The 20,546-nt window shown below is 42.0% G+C and overlaps 1 protein-coding gene across 5 annotated transcripts in view; it reads right to left on the minus strand.

Annotated features, from left to right (window-relative positions):
- The window catches only part of LOC105683028 (limbic system-associated membrane protein-like), a 122,920-nt gene that overhangs the window by 72,319 nt on the left and 30,055 nt on the right, over window positions 1-20,546 (minus strand). For 2 of the 5 annotated variants that reach the window (XM_012395314.4, XM_012395312.4), the window contains exon 2: window positions 12,202-12,279. The exons of 1 other annotated variant lie outside the window; for it this stretch is intronic. The gene's annotated coding sequence lies outside the window, so the exon portion shown is untranslated. Of the gene's footprint in view, window positions 1-12,201; window positions 12,280-14,591; window positions 14,696-17,092; window positions 17,112-20,546 lie in introns of those variants that run through there. 2 more of the 5 variants (XM_048649318.1, XM_048649317.1) reach the window with 2 other exon arrangements.

Genomic DNA, 20,546 nt, shown 5'->3' on the forward strand with positions numbered 1-20,546 from the left:
AGGAAAAGTCTGCTCACAATTTGCGTAGATATATCTGCGTATAGTTGTACAAATAGATTGCATAAAAATCTTCTTCTCCGATTGAAGGAAACGAAAGCACAGTTTCTCATTTTTCATCTACTGTTATTCGAAGTAACTAGTTTTCGCTAACAATTCCAAGTAGATAACTTCCCGCCTTTTAATTTAAATTTTTATTTTAATATATTTTTGTTCCGTCAATAATCCACGCGATACCTTCGATACGTACACCGTGGGTATACCGTGTGGATAATGCTCATCGAGTTATACTCTGGTATGTTAACTCGATGAGATTAAATCGAATAATTGGCAATTAAAATTAACACTCGTTAAGTGGCCAACAGTGCTTGCTTCTCTTGGGTGGGTTATATATAGGTTATATATAGGGTGTATACTCATATATTGTAATTGGCGAAGTCCAATTCAGTCACTCTTCAATTTTCACACGACTCGACGATTCTCTCTCAACGCAAATTTCTTCGTAAAACGCGGACGATACGTCAAAATCGAAAATAACAAAAAAAACACTAAATGCATATCGAAGTTACTTTGTTCCACATTCCAATTATTATCCTCCACCGACGTTACCCAGTTCTCATTTTTTTTCAACTTGGGGAGATCGATGTAATAAAAACTAAGAATTTTCGCTCTCATCTTGTTATCTTTCATTCACGAATCTTTCGGTTCTTGTAAAGTTAACTCCACATCTGAATCCGAAAGAAGGAAAAATCCAGTTCTAATTTAACCCAGAATCAATCGATTTTTTCTTCATTTCGTTATCTTTCATTTAGATTTTCCTCGTATACCGTACAATATAAATAATATGTCAACGAATCGGGCTAATATGGAAAAAATACAGAAAAAAGTGAAACATTTTTTTCTTTATTCTGAGCGTTTTTTGCGTATTAAAAAGAAAGAGTGATATGAAATGATATAGGATTAGTTGTTCCTTTCGGTATAAACGTTGTAATATTTTCAACGGCACTCAGCAGATTGCGAGATTCTTGTATGCAGTGGTATACAAGGAGCATCTCAAACCACCGTTGCGAATGGAGATGACGAAGTAAAAAAGCAGAACCTCGATGAAATGATAAAAAGGATTAAGCTAGGGGACAAAAAGAACCGAAAAAATAATGTGCAATGAAACGGTTCCAATAATTATGTTGAGAATTGATTTTTATTCCTTCAATCGTTCAAAGACGTTGGTTGACCTCCGCAACGGATAGTGAAAACGCGAGAGTGATCAAATTGCAGAAGACCTTCTGCGGGATCGGGAAATCTTTATTTTTCTCGTCGTAACACTTTTGTAATAATCGAAAAGTTTCTCATTTTGAAAGGATTTACTTGTCAATATTAATCGCGCCGGGCAAGTTCAATTAGGAAGTTGGCGCCCTTTTTTTCTCACACTTTTCGACCGGTCGTTCTGAAGTGGCGTCGCAACCCGACAAAATCTTCGCGAGTTGAGAACGTTTTTGACATTATATTTCAAAATCAGTTTAAAAAGCGAAACGAGTAGTGTGCCTCAAATTCCGAAGGTTCATTCGAACAACGAGTTGAAAAGTCGCTGCCGATTCGTTCACTGTACAATTTAAATCAAATTTAGAAAGGCAAACGATCAAAGTCCAATAACGATTATTTGATAACGTAGAAATTTTTTCGGTGGTCGAGCAAGTATTGCGCAAGTTTTTTCGTTGAAACTTCCATTCTGTTGAAAGTTCAGAACCTCGGGTGCATTGAACACGCAAATGTATCCGAGAAAAACTTGTTGAGAGTGTTCTTGTTTTTCATGATTTTCCCAAATTCTTCTTATTTCTTGGATCGAGTTATCGTTAACTTGTCGCTCTGAAATGTAAAAAATCGAGGACATCTCGATGGAATTTATTTCCAACGTACTTCGATCCGCGCCCCTTGTCAAGCCTTATTGATTCTTAGCCCGGTTTGTAATTTATAAGGGTTGAAGTAGAGGGAACGAACTAATTTTCAAGAATTTGAAAATATTTTCAAACATGAAGAGTTTTCAGAAAAGTGGAATTGAAATTTTTCAGATGTTCTTGCGTGCTCATGTATTTCGTTTCTAACGAAATCGATGATTTCACGCGTAAGTACGGAAAAAATCCTATCGAAAACGTCGAAATTCACTATTTTCACCGGAAATCGTAACTTCTAGAAATTTCGACTTTTGGTGTCAAGTGGTCTGAGTATGGGTTTCGAGGCCCCTGAAGTATTAGATAATGGTTCAAGTTTCATCGACTCTCAGATTCGATTTTTGAAGGAACATTTATCTGGATTGATTTCGTTTTTCTTCTACAGGCGAATAAAGATTCGAGATTAGAGAGTAAACTAACCGAACGACGAATGAAATTAAATGCAGCGGAAGCGCGCGTGCGATGCTATAGTACATACAATAAATACATACATACATATGTATATATGTATGTGTACAGTATTTTTCATTTCCGACGTTCGTCACAAATATCGTTGTCGTTTGTCAGAGTGAGTTTTAATCTCCACGTCTTCGAAACCCCGCGTAACTTTATTTCTTCTCCTCTTCGCCCCCCTCGCTCGGGCTTCGCACTTCCAAAACTTCTTTGTTTTCTTTTTTTTCCCCTCAGTTGTACGATCCGGATTCTTGGAAGTAATTTCGTCATTCTGTATTCTTCTAGTGCATAGGTACTTTTCGCGTGAATTTTTTCAAGGCCTGAAAATATTTCGGTACAGTTCATTTGATTCGGTTGTTTCACCTGACTCGAAATCGGCCACGTACGATATCGGAAAAAAGTTGCAAATCAATATTTAGCGCGAGTAAATAGATCGGAACATTTTTTAATTTCAAATATAGAATATATAATCTGCTTCGAAAGTGGTAATCTCCTATTGAAAATTGAATTTTGCAGAATTTTAGAGAAAACTGAAATTCCAAAAATTTTCAAACTTTAATCGAAATATGTAATTATCCAAGCGTGTATGTCGACTCATATATTTCCATACCACCCCCGATTGGTATGAAAATGTAATACGCGTCTAATAGAAATATATTTCCGTTTTTCGTTTTACCGCACAGTAGGTATACACTCGCCTCTATTTTAATATCACGTTTACCGAAACTTTGAGGTAAACTGTGAGTAAAATATTTGAAGCAAAAAAGAAAGAAAAATGGTTCGTTGAAAACAAAAAGTTAAATAATTAAAAAGAATCGTAAAACGTCATAAAGGTGTAATTGATCGGTAATTGAATAGTTGGTACGGCTGCACAGCTGCATAACACGGATATGTATAGTCGCTCGGCGTAAATTCCCTCTGCATTTTACCTCATATTTGTTTTAATTGGAAATGGAACGTGCATATAGTGATTCCTGTTTTGTTCCCTGTAATACTCCCTTCTCCCTCTCTCTCTCTCTCTCCCTCTTCCTTCTCTTCCCTACCGGATTCGTCCTTTACCCTTCTTCCATTATCTAATTGGAATAATTGATACATGATGTTGGTTTTTAATCAACTAAAATTATCGTCCGTCTGTACCCATTCTGTTCGTTCGTTTGTCCGTTCATTAATTCGTTCGCGTTTTGGCGTTACACCGGTTTCAGCCTTCAGCCTACGTGTGTCCGCATCAAAAATTGGCGCAAAAACCCTCCGTTGTATCGTTCCGTTCGGTATAGCTGTACCCATAACTACGTCGCGAGCATCTATGTAACATGTGATATTTTGTCAGACCCCTCTTCGACAACACCCGCGGTATGACTGTGTTTCTGATAAATAAACGCGGAACGAATGAAAAAAAATAAATAAATAAATAAATAAATAAATAAATAAAATTGACAATCGAAAACCAAAAAACAAGAGCCAATACAGCGTTACAGATTCCTGTTTTACTTTCGTTATCGCGATCGGCATCGGGCAAACTTGCAATTTTCGTTATACGTATCTGTACAATGTGATTCGGAAATTTCACGATTCTTGCTACTCCTTCCCGTTCTTTACTTTCTCATATTTCAGCGGTGCGCTTCTCTTGCCATAACGTAGCTTTTTAGCTCGGAGAGAAGAATAAGGGGTAATATTTTACGACGTCGTTCGTACCAATGACACGCGACAATGCTGCAGAAGTCTGAAGAATATAAGGGTTTGCTTTATATTTTATAGATGTACCTATTGTATATTTCACACGTACATATGTGCCACATGTACGTAGAACGTGTACACATACATGGCAGATTTTCGATGCGGTATACCTACATATATGTACCACACGTAGATTTCTTATGGAAATTTAGCTAAGTGTATAAGAAAAAACGAAAGAAAATCGGGATGAAAAAAATAAAAAAAAAACGCCACCAATCGTAAACTGAGGCGTTCTTTGTATGGCTAAGAAAGAAAGAGAGTAAGAAAAAAAAAAAGTTGGAAGGGTTCTCGAGTAGGGTGAAAAAAAAAAAAAAATAAAAAATAAAACGAGAACAAAAAGTAGCGGTGAGAGGAGCTTTTTTGCACCCTACGTGATCGGATAATGTACCGACATAGATTTCTAGAGGTGGAAACCCATGTTTATTTATCCTGGATATACATGGGTTTGCCAAGTAGAGAGAGGTGAGAGCTGTGATGTGAGTTTCCGGTAGTTTGGGTCGCAGTTATTCACCAATGAACGCTAATTAACACCGAGAACTCACCTGCGGAAATAGCAGCGGCAGCAGAAGCTGCAGCAACGGCAATCCGAGACTCGGAGATCGGCTGCAGGTTCGGCTGGTTCTCGTCGGTTGGTTCGAGTGGTTTATAAAGAGGTGAACCGTGCGCTACTAATACCCGGCGCTCGCCGGACGATTATATCGATATCCCGAATCCATAGGTATGTACGAGCGGTTGGAGTAAAATTCGCTTTTCCACTTCAAACGTAAATATTCGTCAAGTTTCGGGGTCTGAGCTTGAGGGAAAACCGGCGAACTTATCCGCTCCGGCCGTTGCCGCTGCCGCCGCCGTTAAATTCAGGGAATAGAAACTCCCACAGCTGCGGAGGAGGAAAACGAGAGAAGAAGAAAGATGGAGAAACCTGAGGGAAAACGTAGATCGACCGTCACCCTCTTTCTACCCCTCGCTCTCCACCCGCGTGATGCATAGCGACGGTTATATAACTGGGACGAGTCCGCGAGCGCAACTCGCCGCGTGAATTACGCCCACGCAGGTTGGGTTAGGCTGCGCGATAAATTTAACAGTTGCAGTTATTTACCTACCGTTACCGTTATATACGTACCCTGCCCTTATATAGGCGTACCAAACCTGCCCAACCTGACCCGCCGATCTTACCCACCATCACCTGACCTAACTTCACTCGATCTTTCGTACCCTAACCCAACCTCGCTTGCATCTATCACCCCAGCTAACCTAACCTTGATCAGGTTCAAGATCCCGATAAAAATTCGAAACACGTGCGAAGATACTCGCGATCTCTACCGCCGCGATGACGGGGTGACATTTTAGATATTAATTTTTGGTTCCCTCCGTTCAACGACCGAACGATTCTCGAAAATATGATCAAATTACGCATTCGAGCGTTACGTAATCGTCAAGTCCTGATTATATTTTCACGATGCGGAATCGTAATGTGAGTCGCTGGTTAAGTTGTGAGAATGACGGGCGACATCGACTTTGCGTGACGGTTATCGAAAAACTTCTCTGAAAAATTATACTCGTTCCGAATGCTGAAAGTAGAAGAACCAACGTAGAGTAGAAGAATTTTATTCGACAAAGAAGTACGGAAATCAAGCGCTCGTTCCCGGACACGGAAGGAGGAGAGGAAGTTAATATTTCGCTCTCGGAACTTCCAACCCCCCCCCCCCCTCCCCCCCCCCCCCCCCGGACTGTTCTATCATTTCCACGGAAAGGCAACAACCCCCGAGGATTGACACGCGTCGGGGAAATAAAAATATCAGGGGAAACGGGGTGACGTAGCGCCGGCCGAGAAACCGTGAAAATATAGGAACGCGTATTTCCCAACGAACCGACCGAACTCCGTCCGACTACTTCAGCACCCTTGGATCAGGCAACATTTTTGGTCGCGCGGCTTATACCGCGCGTGCGGACCAGATAACGTGATATAGGGAGTATAAAGAGCCTTAAGAATATTAAAGTGCTCCGTGTATATAGCGCGCGTTATGTACCAGGCGGGAGGGATATAACGGCCGCCTTTTCGACCATTTTCCAAAAGCTTGGCGATAGCCGCCTGCCGCAGTCGGGGGGTCGGTTTTTACTTTTTGGCGGCGGGAGGGGGACGGAATAGAATTTAACCGTCCTTTTTTTCTTTTTTTTTTTTCTTTGCTCCGGGTCCAAGTGCCTACCGGACGGTCTTTTTCATCCCCTTGTAACGATCGCCGTTCCTCGCGATGCGAGCTTCGCCAATCAACAATAACCGATTCGAAATAGCAGCTGAAGGGCGTGTAGGGAAATCGGGAGAAAAATCAGAAAGGAATCACCTACGATTCGACCCTTGGCTATCGCTGGAAATACACCCAACGAGGATAACACCGTTGCGTGACTCTTTCTATCCCTTCTAAACCCTTTTATCTTCAACGACCCGGAGGAGGATACCAATGTCACTCTAATCTCCATAAAATTCGATTGGTCCACTTAGAATTGGATTCCGAATGTACGGACCGATCGAAAAAAATCCTTTTTTTTTTCTTCCAGACACCGTGTTATCGAAATTACTACACGTTATTTCGTCTCGATAATTAGCTGACAATTATTAGGAGAAATTTTTAGACCCCTTCGATACGTCACTCGCAATCTGTACAGAAATTAAGAAATCACCTCAAATTCCGTCCTCGAGAGGATTTCTTTGCAAAAAATTTTCGCAGTAGGTACGAATGTCATCGGACCTCGTAAATGACATTGGAGGAAAGAATGTTCTCAAGGTTTTTGAAAAAAGCAGAAATTTTTTCTCAACGAAATTTCTTCGTTCACATAATTGTCCCGTTCTTTTTCGAATCTTCCTTTTTTTTTTTTCTCTCAACAAACAGAGCGAGGAAATCCGTTATAACGCGTGTGTAATAATTTAGTTTTATCGTTATTATTATTATTATTCCACTAATTATCATCACTATTATTATTTTCTTCAACTTTTTCCGAGCACTCCGCAAGTATAAGCGTCTTAAATCGTGTCCCATTGCGTAATGACCTTAAGCCTCCTACCGAGCCCGTTCAAAATACAGGAAGATGAAGAAGAAGAGAAAATTTGAGAGAGAAATGTATAAGGGAGGGTCCTGTTTTTCCACCAGTCATCGCCGTCGTCGTCGTAGTCGTCGTCGTCGTCGTCTCATCTCTGTTTGCTAATTACTCCGGAGCACCGGAACATTTGCATCCCTCCCGTGTATTCGTGCGCCAGTCGCCCGCCCGAGCGTCTGGTGGCGTTAACCTTCTCATTAAACGTAATTGTTTGCAATAATTTGATGCCACCTGTCTACCATCTTAGCCGTTCGCCAAAACCTCGGGCTTACTTCCTCCGACCTCTAACAATGAGATATCAACGAAAACTCACACACCTGCGTCTTACGCCGCAATATACCCGACCTAATCATCGAACAATTTTCATAATAACGAACAACAAATTTTGCGAAAATCGCTGCGAACCTTCGAACAAACTCGAGTGCAATACCCGAGCGTGCTTAATATCGTCCGTTGGAGATTATTCGAAATATATTTCTTCGTTCTTTTATTTCGGCGTAGAGCGCTCACGGTTATCCGTCGGTCGTCATCGTTTTCTTCTTGGTGTGTATATGTAAATTTGAGAGCAGCGTATCTTTATACCTAACCAACATTCGTACGACACCAACCTAAGCGGCTTATCTGTTGATGATGCACTGTATTTTCTCTCAACAGTCCCCCGGCTGCTTGAGCCAACGCGACGCAAGTCCGGCGAGAAGCCTCCGTCGGAGTAAAATAGAGAGCGAGCGTCGCGTAGACGCCGCGGAGAGTGTTCCGGCGTGATAGCGTGTCGTTTTCTACAACCCCCCCCCCCCCCCTCACTCTTTTTTTTTGTTTTTTTTTTTCTCTTTCTTTCATTCATTTCCTTCCACTCTTTTTTTTTTCTCCCTCAACACCCTCTTCTCGTCATCCGGCGCGCGCGCCCGCGCCCGCGCTCGCTCATCTTCCTCGCCTGTTGCAGGACAATTTATGACGCGCTCATTACGTATACATACCTATATACGTACGTACGTACTAACTTCTACCAGTTCTACTGCCGCTAAGTCTAGTCCTTAAATTCGCCCGATGAGAGCTCGAGATTCTTGGGTACGAGGCGGTGCAACGAGTTCCCACTTGGAAGATAGATTCCGGCCTCGGGGGGGGGGATGAGGCGAGAACGAGCGAAGAACAAAAGGGAAAAAATAAGGAAAAAAAAATAAGAGCGCGAAGAGAAGCGGGGAACTTTTCGGAGAAGGAACGACGAGCTTTCATATACATATATGTATGTACGTACGTACGTACGTATGTACGTATACCTACCTGTATGCATACGAAATTCTACGAATGTTTATTAAAATGTCAGACGGTTTCACGGCGCGTGGTACCTCCTCCAGTATTTATTATACACCGTACAGGTATACAAGTGTGATTATATCTGTGTTAATGCAACTGCGGACTGCGGGCGTCGCGACGCTCTGCCAATTAGATACCGACATGAATTTCGCGGTACGCGATCTACGCGTACGATAAAAGGGATGAGTATTTCTGAGTAGGAGAGGTGAATGATCCGCAAAAGTTTTCTGTCAATGGAAATTCGAGGGGAAAAAAAATTCATGGAGAGAATTGCGTAGGTAGGTTGTATTTTGGGTATATGTGGGTAAAGGTCAATCTGATAATTCGGGAGGGTGGCGAATGTGATTTGAAAAGATCCAGAAGATTCGATGTGCCGTTAATCGCGAACATTGGCTTTCAGTTATTGTGGCGGCTACGTAATAACATAGTATCTGCAGTGTACATATGAGGAGAATACGTCATAGGCGCTATTTTTAAATTCATTTCACGAGAAGAAAAAAAAAATGAAAATCTCTACCGTTTCATCAATGGGCTTTTGATCGTGGATTTCTATGATGCAGAGGATTCTTATTTCATCCGACCGAATTTAGCGAAATTCGGAAAACTTCCCACAGTGAGAGCTTGGGAAATTTCGAACCGTTGATTTTGGTAAATGGTCCGATCTGCTCATCGATACGCGCACGTTCGATAAACATCGATTTCGGGGAAATTCATAGCCGAATAAAAATTAATGGGAAATAAATTCGACCGACGAGAGAACTCCGCGTGTTTCGCCCCCCGAATCGATATTCCCGATGTTAATTATAGGATATAATGAAGCGTAACGCTTGGTTAATGAATCTTGAATGCACAAATAACTAATATCCAATTATAATGTGCATAGAGAAAGCCTCCGATCATCCCTGAAAACTGAATCTCCGATGTATCTGGAATATGGAATATCGCGATACCGCTGCAATGTAACGCAACGCGGTACATAATAGTCCGGTCGAAATACACGGAATACGCGAACCAAACTCCCTGAATTTTCCACGCGGTGTAACGGGGATCGCGAGACGAGTTCTCTACTCCAATTTTCAACGCGGTTTCTCCGCCATCTCGGAAAATTGGATAGATTACTTGGATGGAAATATTCTGTCAAATTCGAGCGTTTGAAATTATTGTTAACAGGACCCTCCGCACACGACGAAACTTTTCAAGGGGAAATTACACGTCTTCTTTTGATCAAACTTTGGGCTTTCGTAACTCTGATGTTAATCGATTGAAAATGCCAAATTCGAGATGGGTAGTTGCCGCCACTTGTACGATGAGCGAAAAAATCCCGTATGTTCGTTTCACGTGAATTTCCAAACGTGTATCTTGACCGGACTATGACAGCGAATTCCCTGCGAGCAGGAATCTAATTTTAACCAGTGAATGGCCATTTATCTGTCTATACCAGTGATTACCCATTCCAGTCACGCGCTATTGGCTCTTGCCGCTGCCGCTGCAGCCTACGCCCTGCGCCTCCACGTTTCGCAACAATGTCAATACCTAATCAATGCAAATTCTGGAATGCCTTTCACAAACTTCAATGGATCTATATCCCTGCCTGCGAAGCCCACCTCTGTCCGAAATTTTGTCGAAAAGCGAATTTTCTACGGCCAAAAATTTTGATGGCCTAAATTAAACCCTTTCACCTGAAGATAGACGCGATACGCCTTTGGATTTTGAAATCACTCGACGAATGCCGAAAATCTTTCCATGCAAAAAAATTGTTCTCCTATTTCGGAATTTCGTCGATCCGGACGTTCGATTACCTGCACTAATACTACAGCTCGTTCAAGTTTCCTGCAACCCGTTTGCTACGCGGCAATAAACGACAAAATCGTTCGTACCGTTGTTTACGGTGGTTCGAAACTTTTCTTACGAATTTACTACAGATAAAGTTCGGCGAAAATGTTTATTTGAACGATCGGTTTCCAATTCTTTCGTAAAAAAACGCAACCCGAAAATATCGCAAGCTTTGGAAGGACTTGCGCACGGAGAAATTGCTCTAGAACGTCACAGGTCGGTCTCTGCAAAAGTTTGTTTCAAATACAGTTTTGAAAATTGATAATTTTTGACGTTGCTTCAATTCCTGAATTCTTGATAAAAATGCTTTGCCTCGTAATTCTCGTTAGCGGAAAATATCAAGCGACGTAAAAATCTATAGAAAATATTTCGTCATCGTATGTGGGTTCTTTTTTTTTTTTTTTTTCTTTTTATATCGAATTTTGGCTATTTATACGAAAGATAGGGAATCGCTTAATCTTCTTCCGTCATTGAGGGAAGAAACGGGTCTTGTGGAACGGTATTTGACCCCTGGGTAAAATGAGAAGCTTTTATAATAAATAGGAGAAGCTATCAACGTAGAAAATTACGACGATCGAGGATTCATGTCTTGTACTTATCGTTAAGGTTGGAATCGTGCGGAAGACTGTGTAGAAGGGCTTTTTATTGCGGTAAAATCGAGCCCAGTTTGTCCCTCACTTTCCCTAGCTGCCGGTATGGCTATAATAGTGTAGTATAATACAGGCGAAGGGGTGGGATGTATATACCTATGCGTTATGAAATTGTAGGTACGTACACGAAGTTCGGAAATTGCGGCGCCAGGAAACGATCAATGAACCCCATTCGGCAGAGACTATATAAACACCAACGCTATAACGCTCGTGAGTTTTATTGGAAAACAGTAATGTCTGCATCCGGTATGTATATACCTACATTGGACGCACGCGACGCGACGCGACGCGACGAATTTTACTTTCGACCGTACAGTAATAGCAGTAAAACGGGATATAGGACGCCTATAATACATTGGAAATTAAATGTACGATTGCGGCGTGAGAGCGATTCAAAAAAAATTACTCGCAATCCAGATTTCGGTGCGCGCGATCGCCGTTTTCGTTTCGAGGATACCTCGTTATAGGCGAAAAAAATTATACCGCTCGTAACGGATGCGGACTCGATTTTTTTTCCCCAATTGTCACCGACCATTGGCTGGGCTCCTCTAACGATGAACGCGGATCGTAATTATCGAACGGATGAGGACGTGGGCGGAATCTTTCGATTCGGTTTCTCGGAATTTGAAAACTCGCGGTGCGATTTTTTGTCGATTCTCTCTAGTCCGGGACCGATAAACCGCGCGCAACCTTCTCCGTTTGTTGTTCCGCGCATACGTACAACGAATCGAATCACACGCGTGAATTGTGAATAATATATTAGCGTCAAACGGTCGGCTCTGCGGTGCGCTGCATAACCACCCCCCCTCTCGTTGGTACAAATCGACCAAACTGCCTCCACCCAACCCCCCAACCTACAGGTATTTAATGCACGCGCTTTTGAAGGTGTATAATAGATCACATATGGAATTCAAGCTCGCGTGTGACTCGATCTATGATCACAAGCCGTATATTTGCATACGTGTAACGCACGCGTTAGTTATATACGGGTTAGCCGATTGTGAATTTCGACCTAAGTAACCCGGCCAACCCCGAAGAATCCCCTCGTAATCCCCGTGCGCTCGCGAACCACGTCGTTGTATACCCGAGAACTGGGCAAAACGCCAACGGATCAGAATCTCACTCTCTCCTCCGCGTAATTTTCCTCAGACAAGAACATTCGAAAATATTACAGCTACTCCACTCACCTTGAGATACAGTGTAGGCGCGTATATCGGTTTTCGAAATTATGTAACCCCACGCAAAAGATTTTCCCGCAAATGGATCTGAAACAAAAACGTGAAAAAAAGGATTCGTCACAGTCCAGCGAGACTTTTTTCAAATCTCTAGCCTCCGACCGAAGAGTTATTGAAAATATGGGCTTCGGGGCGACACAATTTTTTTGTTTCGAATCGGGTGTTGCGAGGTATACATCGGGCGGCGATACAGCCGTGTCATGCATACGTGTGATCAACAAATATATGAGTATATAATATTATTTACATACATATGTAGGTATTGTATACATGGGCGATAAGCGATCGGGAAACGTGAATAATTTATAGTCTCATTTACGTGTGGAGGTGTGAGTCGCAGAGTCGATAAATTATTATAGCCCGCAGTGGCTCGTACCCCGGGTTATTTATAATATAGGGCATTTCGTTCCAAATCAGCTGCTCTTTGCCTCTGACAATTTTGCATTATTCAATACCATTTCTATGTGATACTTGACGCTCTACGCTCGATGAATTACGGAGAAAAATTTTGAACTTTCGCGCAAATTCGGTAACAGAAAAGGACGATGATTGGAAAGATCGAATTGTGAGCGCGGCCGTTCGATCTGTTCGATCACTTCGGTAATAAAGATGTTTCGCGTGAAATACTCCCGGTACGTATTACTCGCGAATATAGACGGCAGAACCGGTTTATGTTGAGGCATATAAACACAATAGCGCGAAATTTTTCCTACCTCATTCAGGGTGGCCGTGCAGGAGCATGTGATGTATTACATGAATACCTATTATACGTATATGTATATGTATGTACGACTACATAAAGACTCAAATGTTCGTATCACCTTCCAGTTTTGTATGAATAAATAAAAACCGTCTGCATGTATTATATATACATTTTTTTGTACGCAGTAAAAATAGCGATTCATTTTTTCTAACGTGTTGTTAGTTTTGATAAAAACGTTTTAATTGGGACGCATAGCAGTACGAAAACAGAATAATAAAATAGACCTTTACAATCGGGGGAAAAAAGGAGGTTGACGAAAAAGGGCGGGGGTGGGGGGGGGGGGGGAGGGGGGTTCGGGGGAAACAAATCAAATGAAACAAATAAGATGGGACACTGAAAAAGCTTGTCGACTTTGTCGGGGGAAATCAGTCTGGAATAAAGCCAGAACAATTTGGCGACCTTCAATGTGTGCAGATATAAAAAATGAAAAAAAGGAACCGATAATACATGTGATACGCTTACTCTATACGTGCCTACGTCGCGTAACTGTATTGTACCAGGACGAATTTTGCAAAATCGTTTTCGAAAGAGTCGAACGACAGAATTAAATTCTCTGAAAAGCTCGTGCGAAGTAAAACTCTACTGGTAATTGTGATTCCCAGTAATTTCGCACGAAACGGCCCACACGGAATGCGCGGGTTATCGAAAATTCTCGGACACTCGATTAGAAGAGCTCGAATGGAATTTCTTAGCTCGAAACATCGAGTGCACGGAACGTCTGATATAAAAATCTAAGCGCGTATAGTCCATAATTTCATTTGTACAGTTTGCGAAGCCTACCTTAAGTCGCACTCTATATACGCAACGATAAGGTGCTCTGCATCACGTTTTCTAAAGTTTACTTTACCCGAACAGGTTTACTCGGTGTTTGCGCTATGAAATATTCATTCTCCATCTAACGCGGGGTTCGATGGTGTCCGCGGGCCCCGTTAACCCCGAAGCGTGAAAAAGCGACGGAAAAAAAATAGAAAAAGAAAAAAAAAAAAAATTGGACGAGAAGAAGAAAATAGATAGAATAAGGGTAAAAACGCCCCAGACGCGTAGTCTGGCTCTCCCCATTTTCCACCTTTCGCTCCATACCAACCATACCGTACCTACGTATTTCCTGATCTCGTTCTACGCACATTTTACAAGGCCTTCGAGACTCTCGAAAAACGAACGACTGGCAAACATTTGCCAACGATTCTCTTTTTTTCTCCCATTTCTTTTCTTTTTTCATCGAACCGCCGCTACGTTCTAGGATTTGCCGATAAAAGCAAAAGCAAAAGCAAAAAAAAAAAAAAAAAAAGCACTTCCAGATGGAGTGTGAACCATTTTTTTGTTTCCCAGGTATTTCGATGCAGACTAAATTAGGCCACGATTAAAGGCCTTCGTCGCTTTGAAGCCTTCGTATCCCTCCAGTCAAGTCCGGACTCACGTCGCATTATCAGATTTTATTCGATCTGATCAGATCCGGGCAGATTTTACAGCATATTTGGAAGATTCGCGATCGGTTGTATCCACTCAGAAATAAATCTATTCGGATTTGAATGAAGTTATTCCGAGATCTTATCAAATCTGAAGAACCGTAGCTACATACCGTATTACTTCAGGTCTGCCGGCTACGCTAGCTGGGTTGAAGTGGGCAACCCCGTTGTACGGCGGAGGTACACAGCACACGTACCGTACGTACATATCCTCGTAAGTTCGCGCAGAGAAATATTGTATTATAATCGGTTGAAGTTCGCCGCTTGGCGCGCGGGAGCTTCTTCTCTTGCTCGGTGAGCGTCTGACGTTCGGGTCAGGTAGCGTTGATTCGAAGTAACAGTGCGCCGCGTAAAGGTAGCGGGAAAGTATCGTCGTACCCTGTTACGTGTAGGAACACTTCCCCGCGCTAACGAATAAAGGATGCGATGGGTGTACGGTACGTACGTACGTAGCGCCAGTTGTGCTTGACGTGCATGCGAATACAGATATACGGGTGTGTTGTATTCTAACTTGAGTTCCGTACGCTGCACCTCGTTTCGCAGTAGCCGGACGTATGCAACGTACGTTGTACGTTATATGCTCGCTGTATCTGTGGCACGTTTCATGGCCCTAGATATTACAATGTAAATATACTGGGTACACAACATAGTCGTACAATTTGCACAGAGTGGTACGAAACGAGAAAAATAAAAAAAGAAAAAGAAATCGGGTGCAATTTACAACTCTCTGTGTAGATACTGTAGATGTAAATAGATATATATATATACGTATCCGATGTCATAGTCCAATTTTGAATCTGAAAAGTTGGAATTTTTCAGAGATTCGAGATTCGAACCCCGCGAACAGCTCTTCTCTACCATCGGTTTATTAATAACGCTTTAAAAAGTGAGATCTGTCGATTATTCTTTTCCGATCTATAAACACCCTTTTTTTTAATCCATTTTGTCAAATACTCGACAACTCTGCGGATACCTTGACCGCCCTTGTTCATACATCGAATTCCGGTATTCGCTTATATTTATTTTCTTCACGAAAACTGGAAGAATGCACGAAGCTTTTATTTCGTCTTCAGGAATGCGCCGTATCTCCATTCGTCCCTCGGGGAACACGAGCCTGTGAAAAAGGGTTGGAAAAATTATTGCCGCCGGCGCGCAGAGGAGTACATCAACATCGACGTTCGACCCGCTCGTGAAAATACACTTTTGACCTTTTGATCTCTCGTTGACCCCTCAACGAGAATTAAGAATGTCGTAAGTTCGTTCGTCTTTTTGCCTTTCGTTTCAAATTCAACAATTCCGGTTCTCAAATTACAGAGTACGAAATTGAGAGACAGAAGCCGAAAAATCGATCTGTTTTGCGACATCCTGCACGCCCTCTTTCCGGAACGAGGTCGCGGAATGGCTGGAAAATACGCCGCCGTACACGTGTGTCTTTTTGGCGTGTATTTTCCTTTTGAAAAAAATGAAATATTAAAATCTCGTGGAGATTCCTCGTTTTACCCCATTCACTTTGAATCGTGGTCTGGAAAACAGAGAGATCTAGCAGAAAAAGTGGAATAAGTGTCAGTGCGTCTGCGGAGTGAAGTTTTGGGTGTGCGGTACGTGACAAGTATAATATCACGTGGTGTCGGTTACGTTTTGTATTATATCGTCCCGTCGGTAGCTAGAAAGAGAAACAAGCGCAAAGCACTTGGGTCTGATTTGGCTGCCTGCCCAGTCTACTTCTCCACGGACTGCAGGGTTGAAACTCCCGTCATCCTCTGTAAAAACGTCTAGCCCACAAACCGACGTCTACTCGCCGCGTATGGGTCATTCTTTGGGAAATCGAACGAAAAAAACACGTATTTTCAAAAACGATCTAGAATTATTTCGATCCGTCGATGAGGTTTCCATGTTTATTTTTTTCAAAAAAGTTCAGTATTAATCTTTCAAATCATAGATATCGTCTTGAAATTTTTGGATAGTCGAAATTTATCGAAAAAGCTGTAAAATCATCTTAGAGTACGAAAAGTGTCATTTGCGGTTACAAATAAATCACACCAAAGCTAGTATCTCGCGTTTTGAAGAAATTACCCATACATGCTCGGTAAATGTTCGATTTTCTCGCTACATGTTTGACTTGACTCGTTGAAAAAAAAAAAAATGCCTCTATTTTACACAATGTATGTGTATCATACCACCACTACTTGTTCTTCGGAACATTAAATTGGTTAATTTTTTTAAATTTTCGATTTAGTAATCGATTTTAATTTTCTTTGTTATTTTCCAGTGCAGAGGTTGGGTCGGTAAGAAGCACATAGAGGTTGAAATTGGTGGTTTTGTACATAGCGCAGATATGGCAAAAGTGATTCCGTGCGACGCGGCGCTTCTCTTTCTAATCCGGTTTCTATAGCTACTGATTCCGCTGGCGTCTCTCGTTCCGCAGAGCTCTTATAATTCCTGTAGCGGCGCGGCGCGCGGAGGAGACAATCAGCGACGCGGAGGATTTTAGGGGCGGATAAGTGAGAGGGTGAGAAATACAGCAATTAAGTCCTCGTATATAAGTGACTGCCTATCGCTCCTTCTCAGCCGCAGGCACTCCACCCTTATGTAGTATATACAGGTTATACTATACCTCCTTTTACATCCCACCTCAAGATTACCGAGCGAAGGATGACCGACCGCGAAAAACTTCTCGACTTCTTCTTCTTCTTCTTATTCTTCGTCGTCGTCGTCGTCGTCGTCGTCGTCGTCGTCGTCGTCGTCTTCTCCTTATGTATTCCAGTTTTCACCCTCTTAATTTTTTTTTACTTCTTTCATCTTTTTTATTTTATCTCTCCTTTCCCCTTTTTTTTCCCCCGTACCTTTCTTTGGTGTCTGCGGTTTATAGGGGTAAAATCAACAATCTTGGGGACGTAGTTTACGATTTGGATTTCTGGTACAGCTGCTGAAAGTCTATATAGATATACACGCACCGCAGGGTGGCCACATTTTCAGCTCCACTTTTTAACGTCAAACTCCACCCCTCAAATCGATGCTTGCGTTACGGGACGAAAAATTATTCAAAGACTTTACTCGAGTAGTTGGTGAAATTCCCTCGTCAAAAATCCATTTGAATTTCGGGTCTCGCTATTTTTTTCTCTGTTTTTTCCTACGGCTAATTCATCGCAAACATGTAGGTATCGTACGTATATCTGGAAAACACTCGGACAGCTACACGATAGAAATAATCGTCACAAATTTTTGTTTTTTGATTATTTTTTTTTGAGATCTGAGAAGGATTTTTTATTTTCACAGTGAGGACTCTCGGTCTGCGTTATATTTCGTTCGTCAGAATTTAAAAGATACGATCGGGTGTTGGTTAAAAAATTTCTGCGCCGCTTGTACCCCGCCACCATAGATGTATCCGAATATCGTTTCCAGGCGGTGCATATCACGGCGGAAATATTCACTGACGCGTGTTTAACGTCGATAGATACAAAAAGCGAACTTCCCCCTGTTCACCAAGAAATAAGGAAGCCACTACCGGTGGATACATAAAATGATGTCGAATAACCAATAAGTAGAAAGGGAAGTATACACGAGTTCGCTACGCGGGATAAATTGCTCGTGAGAAACCGATTCGATAAATCAAGACGATCGGTATGCGCAGTGATTGAGGAACGGTATCTTCCGAACTGTATTTCGCGGAATACACGAGACACACAACACACCATACAGACGAGTACGCGTTATCTGCCTCACAAATGTATTCAAAGCTTCTAAATGCCGTCGGAGAAAACTCGATTTTCCGCTGCACAAGTCAGCCGGCGATCGCAGATGAACGATTTTTCGGGTTACCGAACGGCGTTATCAAGTTACCCGGACCACGAACGGAGTTTGAAAATTATTCGCAAATTTAGCGTTCGAACGAGGCGCACGCGGAATCCACAGATCGAACGAGGGATGTACACCGCGGTCCTTCGCAACTACACAATTTCAATACTCGGGCAAATTTTCAAGAGGTTTGTAACTGTTGCACTTTCATAATGTTTGCCGAATGGGTCGAGAGGAGGCTGTGTGCTCAGATTAGGTACGAGGGGGAGAGACGTGGGGAGACGACGGCGTATTCTCCTCTTTACATTTGTGCATCGATGAAGGAAGGCGGTAGGTACCCACCCGTAGGGTACTTTAGTTTTACTAGGTACGCCACTCTACGGAGTTGCCGCGGTCGCTCTTCATCCCCCTTAGGTATATGGAACGGTTCGCTCGTTCTTGCCCATCTGGAGGCTGTCAGCGTTACCGGTGAGATTGATTTGAAATTGTAATTTCATAGTTGAAGCCCCTGACTCCGCTGGCGGAACCTAAACCACCCTATATTATACTCGGATATCGAGTGGATGGATACCGAACCCCCCCCCCCCTCCCCCGAACCACTCCAGTCAAACGTATGTACATAATATAAACCCTTGGAAATGTCTTCGTGGAGAAAATTTTACAATCGGGTTCGAGATTTTTGTCATTTGAGAAGTGGCCGGGGGAAACGTGGCTCCTTTTCAAATTCGCGTTATTTCGTGTAAAACGACACCGAGAACGACGAAGAAATTTTTATTGGAAAAATCTAGTTGTCTCGACTACCGGAAAAATACGGATCGATCAGACGTCGACGTGATCGCTGAGTGAAAAATGGGTAAAGAGTGGTTGTTGGTTCTCTCCGACTGAAATCGAGAATTTTTCACCGATTACCTCAAATTTTCGAGACCATGGAATTCCGAGATCTGCGACAATGCGGATTTTTATTACGCTGACCGTGACTGAAACTATGACAAAACGAGAATATCTTTATAATGTGATCGAGCTTTTTTAATTAAAACCAAAACGTTGCGGTTTTCAACCGCGCGGAAGACGAAATAAATCACAACTTGTGGTACATTTATCGAAATCTGTTTAATCGGATCACGAATTTGAAAAATTCATTTCATCATTTGCTGAACATGATTTCTGAATGTTATTTTTCAAAAGTTTTGTTTTTTATCTCGCAGTATCGCCGTAAACTTTAACAAAAATTGGCATTACGCGCGGTTTCCAAAATTTCTTTATAATATTCCAGTGTTTTTGTTACAGTCTCTCCATCCGTCCTCGAAAAATTTCCTTTCAGCTAGATAAATAAAATCGCAGACCCAGTCACAGAAATTTCGTATTACCCTTTTCATGTCATTTTTATTCATTTCCACTCGACTTCAAAAAAAAAAAAAAAAAAAAAAAAAAAAAAAACGAATGCACTATCTTGAGATAAGTATAGAATTACCATAATTCGACGATAAATACTTTGTAGGAAAGTGCAATGTGGATCGTTTTTTTTTTTTGTTTTTTGCATATATGATATTTGATATGAATTGAGTTATTCCGTCGTTATATTGTTAATCGAGAAACTTGCGTGCTGGCATCGCCTGGCAAAATACCAACTGACTTTTATATACACTGCGTTCGCGACACAGCTTGAATATAAACGATCCACAAGTTCCAGGAAGCTTGCCAAAAATTTTCTTATCGGAAGAATTTCAACCCCTATGTCTCGTTCGTTTATTTATGTAAGTTCCATTTACGTAGGTGGGTACATATACATATACATTTCTTTCGCAATTATTCTTACTGTCCCAACGAAATGTATTTACAAAGTTGCAACTGCAGCCGGGGGTTATAGACGCGGTAGATTCTGGTTGAAAAATTTTGTACAGTTACGGTATAACGTTGATGAGATTTGTTAGGGTGCAGCGGGGAGGTAGGGAAGTTCGCTTGTTTTAATGGCTTTTGCGGAGTAATTTTCTCATCAAAGAACCCGATCTTAATTTAGCTGCATCTGTATAGCATGTAGCATAGTAGTCATCCGGGGGATGTGGCCGGATAGGAGGAGAAGATAAACTTGACAAATGAGAATAGGGAACGCCACCGACCGAACAAAGTGTCAGCCAAAATGGGTTTAGAAAAACACCGACCGGTCGGTTATTATAACGAACCCTCTGGGTACCTGTAATTAAACCGATTTCATCTCTCAACCGATTCCTAGCTGATTGCTGAAACCGAACGAATTCCGTGATCGCAAAAAGACA

This window comes from Athalia rosae, chromosome 2 (assembly GCF_917208135.1).
Source record: "Athalia rosae chromosome 2, iyAthRosa1.1, whole genome shotgun sequence".
NCBI classification, from domain to species: domain Eukaryota; kingdom Metazoa; phylum Arthropoda; class Insecta; order Hymenoptera; family Athaliidae; genus Athalia; species Athalia rosae.